This window comes from Rhinopithecus bieti, unplaced genomic scaffold (assembly GCF_001698545.2).
Source record: "Rhinopithecus bieti isolate Rb0 unplaced genomic scaffold, ASM169854v2 scaffold_15296, whole genome shotgun sequence".
Classification (NCBI taxonomy): Eukaryota; Metazoa; Chordata; class Mammalia; order Primates; family Cercopithecidae; genus Rhinopithecus; species Rhinopithecus bieti.
In genome coordinates, this window is record NW_016809075.1 from 3591510 (window position 1) to 3597566 (window position 6057).

At 45.6% G+C, this 6057-nt stretch overlaps 1 pseudogene across 1 annotated transcript; it reads right to left on the reverse strand.

Annotated features, from left to right (window-relative positions):
• Nucleotides 1-2344: 2344 nt before the first annotated feature.
• Nucleotides 2345-3627, reverse strand: LOC108539590 (phosphoglycerate kinase 1 pseudogene; annotated as a pseudogene). The gene is made up of 2 exons (XR_001888437.1): nucleotides 2856-3627; nucleotides 2345-2824 (listed from the first exon to the last, which is right to left on the reverse strand). The product of XR_001888437.1 is annotated as a phosphoglycerate kinase 1 pseudogene (transcript).
• Nucleotides 3628-6057: the final 2430 nt, after the last annotated feature.

The window sequence follows — 6057 nt, forward strand, 5'->3', positions numbered from 1 at the left end:
GCTCTTGTTGCCCAGACTGGAGTACATTAGCATGATCTCAACTCACTGCAACCTCCACCTCCCGGGTTGAAACAATTCTGCTTCAGCCTCCCGAGTAGCTGGGATTACAGATACGCACCACCATGCCTAGCTAATTTTTGTATTTTTAGTAGAGACAGAGTTTCATCATGTCAGCCAGCCTGGGCTCAAACTCCTGACCTCGTGATCTGCCCGCCTTGGCCTCCCAAAGTGCTGGGATTACAGGCGTGAGCCACAGCGCCCAGCCCCACCTGGGTAATTTTTGTATTTTTAGTAGAGATGGGGTTTCACCATGTTGGCCAGGCTGGTCTTGAACTCCCGACTGCAGGTGATCCACCCACCTTGGCCTCCCAAAGTGCTGGGATTACAGGCATGAGCCACCAAGCCCAGACTACTTATTTCTTCTCACTCCCATCATCCCGATTGCCACCACCCAGGTCTAGACACTCACCTGGGTACCTGTCAAAGTGTCCTCCTTGGTCTCCCAAACTTGAATTCCTAGTCATTCACCCCAGCACCAAAGGGACATTTTTCTGTCTCTCCCCTGCTCACACACCTCCCATGGCTCCCTAGTGCTCTCAAGTGCAAGTCCAAGCTCCTCAGCCCGGCACCTGAAGTCTTGAAGACCCAGTCTGCCTGTCCCACTGTATCATGAGCATGAATAACTAGAAAGACATTAATACAAAGAGTAGCACTACCGCTATTTATTGAGTGCCTATCTGGTGCTTAGACATGTGTCTTGCAGTTTCAAGGTGCATTCACAACAGCTTTATTATCTTCATTTTACAGAAGGGGCTATGAAGGTTCAGAGAACTCATGGGACTTGTCCAAGGTCCCCAGTCTAGGTGTGAGCTCAGTTCTTTCCAACTCCAAAGCTCAAGCCTAAACCCAACACTCTGTCCCCTCCATGACAAACCTCTAGTGGGATGGGTTTAACTTTCTTCCATTTCTGTCTTTTACTCTTCTTGAGCCACTATAACAAAATACCATATGATTACAAAATAACAAAATATAATACAATAACAAAATATGATTCTTGACACCACAAAGTCCAAAGTCAAAATGACAGTAGATTCTGTTCTTGGTGAGGGCTTTCTTCCTGGCTCAAAGATGGCTACTTTCTGGTTGTGCCCTCAAGTTGGGGAAAGGGCATGGGGGTGACAGAAAGAGAGGTCTCTGGTGTCTTTTCATTATCACTATTTATTAGTAGGAGTATTTGAGATGGAGTCTCACCCTGTCGCTCAGGATGAAGTGCAATGGCACGATCTTGGCTCACTGCAACCTCTGCCTCCTGGGTTCAAGTGATTCTCCTGCCTCAGCCTCCAAAGTAGCTGGGATTACAGGTGCCCGCCACCACGCCTGGCTAATTTTTGTATTTTTAGTAGAGATGGAGTTTCACCATGTTGGCCAGACTAGTATCGAACTCCTGATCTCAGGTGATTCGCCCACCTGTAATCCAAGCACTTTGGGAGACCAAAGCCCTCATGGACGAGGTGGTGAAAGCCACTTCTAGGGGCTGCATCACCATCATAGGTGGTGGAGACACTGCCACTTGCTGTGCAAAATGGAACACGGAAGATAAAGTCAGTCATGTGAGCACTGGGAGTGGTGCCAGTTTAGAGCTCCTACAAGGTAAAGTCCATCCTGGGGTGGATGCTCTCAGCAATATTTAGTACTTTCCTGCCTTTTAGTTCCTGTGCACAGCCCCTAAGTCAACTTAGCATTTTCTGCATCTCCACTTGGCATTAGCTAAAAGCTTCCATGTCAAGATTCAGCTAGTGGTTGAGAGATGCAGTGCCACGAGCCCTTAAACAGTGACACGGCATCTCAGCTCATCTTTACTGCACCCTGGATTTGCCTATATTCTTCAAGATCCCATCTGAATTTCTTAGTGACTAAACCACTGTGCATTCTAGAGCGCATATATTTATATTTTCCCTGTTAAAAAAAGTGAGCTGTGTTAGCTTAGTTCTCTTTTGATGTAGCTTATACTCTGATTAGCTTTGTCACCGTTTTACTACTTAGCATGGAAACAAGATGAAATTCCAGGCCAGGCACGGTGGCTCACGCCTGTAATCCCCCACTTTGGGAGGCTGAGGTGGGCAGATCACGAGGTCAGGAGTTCGAGACCAGCCTGGCCAACATGGTGAAACCCCAGTCTCTACTAAAAATACAAAAATTAGCCGGGCATGGTGGCACGAGCCAGTAGTCCCAGCTACTCGGGAGGCTGAGGCGGGAGAATCACTTGAATCAGGGAGGCGGAGGTTGCAGTGAGCCAAGACCACGCCATTGCTCTCCAGCCTGGGTGACATAGTGAGACTCCATCTCAAAACAAACAAACCCCCAAAACCCCAAAAAACCCCACAGAACCATTCCACACAATCTGCTTAGCCCGAGTGACAGCTTCAGCATACTTCTTGCTGCTTTCAGGACCACAGTCCAAGCCCATCCTGCCAGCAGATATGCCAGAAGCCACAGTGGCTTGGCCAGTCTTGGCATTCTCATCAAACTTGCCAGCAGTGAGAAAGTCAACAGGCAAGATATTCTTCACACTATTCTTCTCAGCTTTAGACATTAGGTCTTTGACAATCTTGGCTCCCTCTTCATCAAACAGAGAAGTGCCAATCTCCATGTTGTTGAGCACCTTAAGGAAGGTAAAAGCCATTCCACCACCAATAATCATCTCATTGACTTTGTCCAGCATATTCTTGATCAGCTGGATCTTGTCTGCAACTTTAGCTCTGCCCAGGATGGCCAGGAAGTGTCGCTCTGGGCTCTCCAAGTCCTTGGCAAAGTAGTTCAGCTCCTTGTTCATCAAAACAAACAAACAAACAAACAAAACAAAACAAAACACCACCAGCCTTCTGTGGCAGATTGACTTCTGCCATGGAGCTGTGGGCTCTGTGAGCAGTGCCAAAAGCATCACTGACGTAGATATCCCCTAGCTTGGGAAGTGAAGCTTGGAAAGCTTCTAATTTGGCTGGCTCGGCTTTAGCGTTGTTTCCAGAAGCATCTTTTCCCTTCCCTCTTCCTCCACCTGAAAGCGGAGGTTCTCCTGCAGGATGACAGACCCAGCAGCTGGGTTGGTACAGGCTTTCTCCACTTCCGGGCCTACACAGTCCTTGAAGAACAGAACATCCTTGCCCAGCAGAGATTTGAGTTCTACAGCAACTGGCTCTAAGGAGTACTTGTCAGGCATAGGGACACCATCAGGCTGGCCTAGGTGTCTCATAAGAACTACTGACTTGGATCCATTGTCCAAGCAGAATTTGATGCTTGGGACAGCAGCCTTAATCCTCTGGTTGTTTGTTATCTGGTTGTTCTTCATAGGAACATTAAAATTGACTCTCATAATGACTGGCTTCCTTTCACGTCCAGCTTATCCAGGGTCAGCTTGTTAGAAAGCGACATTTTGGAAATACAGCCGGGGAGAGAGCTCGGTGATTCAGTGAGGGGAGCCGGCTACCGACGTGTGCTCGGGAGGCTTGCAGAATCCAGTGGTGTACTTTTTAACAAAAATTTATTTTGAGGTCATTGCAGATTCACATGTAGGAAATAACACAGCCATTTTCTCCCAGTGGTAACATGTTGCATAGCTGTAGTACAATGTCCCAATCAGGAAATTTCATCCCGCCCACCTCCCTCAACCGAATGAACAAGTACAGAGAGTACACTGTTCACAGAGGTGATTCAACAATTCTACTTCCAAACAGTATTTCCTACCAGTTTTTTTCTTTTTTCTTTTCTTTTTTGAGACAGAGTCACTCTGTCACCTAGGTTGGAGTACAGTGGCACGATCTCAGCTCACTGCAGTCTCTGCCTCCCGGGTTCAAGTGATTCTCATGCCTCAACCTCCTGAGTAGCTGGGATTACAGGCGCTCACCACCAAGTCCAGCTAATTTTTGTGTTTTTAGTAGAGACGGGGTTTTGCCATGTTGGCCAGGCTGTTCTGGAACTCCTGACCTCAAATGATTCACCAGCCTCGGCCTCCCACAGTATTGGGATTACAGGTGTGAGCCACTGTGCCCAGCCCGATCAGTTATTAAAAGTTATTTACAAAAAGTATTATTCGCCAGGTGCAGTGGCTCATGACTGTAATCCAAGCACTTTGGGAGGCCTAGGTGGGTGGATTGCCTGAGGTCAGGGGTTCAAGACCAGCCTGGCCAACATGGTAAAACCCTGTCTCTACTAAAAATACAAAAATTAGCTAGGCATGGTGGTGTGCCCCTGTAATCCCAGCTACTCAGGAGGCTGAGGCAGGAGAATCACTTGAACCCAGGAAGCAGAGGTTGCAGTGAGCCAATATCGCGCCACTGCATTCCAGCCTGGGTGACAGAGTGAGACTCCGTCTCAAACAAAAACAAACAAAAACAAAAACAAAACAAAACAAAAAAACAATGTTATTCTACTACTACTTTTAAATACATGAAGCACTTCCAAATATCTAGAAAGACTAGATATTTCATATAACTTGTCCACCATGTGCACAGCACTGTTCAATAAAATTCCACACATGTAACCATGGTTATCATCTAAGGTATCTCCTAAATATGACCATTTTGGGCCAGGCACGGTGGCTCACACCTGTAATCCCAGCACTTTGGGAGGCCGAGGCGGGTGGATCATGAGGTCAAGAGATTGAGACCATCCTGGCTAACATGGTGAAACCCCGTCTCCACTAAAAATACAAAAAAATTAGCCAGGCATGGTGGTGGGCACCTGTAGTCCCAGCTACTTGAGAGGCTGAGGCAGGAGAATGGCGTGAACCTGGAAGGCGGAGCTTGCAGTGAGCCGAAATTGTGCCACTGCACTCCCGCCTGGGTGACAGAGTAAGACTCCGTCTCAAAAAATTTTTTAAAAAAATGACCATTTTGGCCTTGAACCATTCCCTCCTCACTTCCTTCTCTCTGCTTTCAATCCAGTGGACAAGTACAGGCATGTGTAATGCTTAGAGATGGTTGAACAAATTCCTATCCAAAAGTCATTCACAGAAGACAAGTTTCCTATGAATTTCAACACAAAGTGTACAAAATATGCTAAATTTACTAAGTACTTTATCATACACGGGCAACCTCTTTAACATCTAGCAATTAGATATTACAAAATTAGGATGCATTTGCCATTATATATGCTATATATAGAGCAAAACAAAGTGCACAAAACATATAGAAAAATAGTGTCTGAAAATGTCCAAGTATAAACACACTGATCTTTTGCGATTTCTTCCCTCCCACCTCCTCTAAACTATCCAACAAGTATAGATAGTACTACACTGCTCACGAAGGTGGTTAAACAATTCAATTTCCAAAAGGCAGTGTTTCCTATAAATTTTTTTTTTTTTTTTTTTTTTGAGAAGGAGTCTTGCTCTGTCACCCAGGCTGGAGTGCAGTGGCCAGATCTCAGCTCACTGCAAACTCCGCCTCCCGGGTTTACGCCATTCTCCTGCTTCAGCCTCCCGAGTAGCTGGGACTACAGGCACCCGCCACCTCGCCCGGCTAGTTTTTTGTATTTTTTTAGTAGAGACGGGGTTTCACCGTGTTAGCCAGGATGGTCTCGATCTCCTGACCTCGTGATCCGCCCACCTCGGCCTCCCAAAGTGCTGGGATTACAGGCTTGAGCCACTGTGCCCGGCCGTTTCCTATAAATTTTAACAAAAAGATATTTACAAAGTGATATTTCACTACCTCTACATTTAATATACATGGGACACTTCCAAACATCTAGGTAGACTAGATATTTGAAGTAAGGAGTTAATCTGTCCCCTATGTAACAGCAGTCTTGAATTAACTGCAAACATGTAACAATAGTTATAATTTGAAAGTGTTTGAAATATGAACATTCTGGCCTAGAACCCTTTCTGTTTCCATCAACCCAGTGGGCAAAAATACTTAAATTTTCAGAAGACGATATTTCGTAGAAATTTATTTATTTATTTATTTATTTTTGAGATGGAGTTTCGTTCTTGTTGCCCAGGATGGAGTGCAATGACACATGTAGAGTTAGTAAACTAATATATTTTGTACCTTTTTTTTTTTTTTT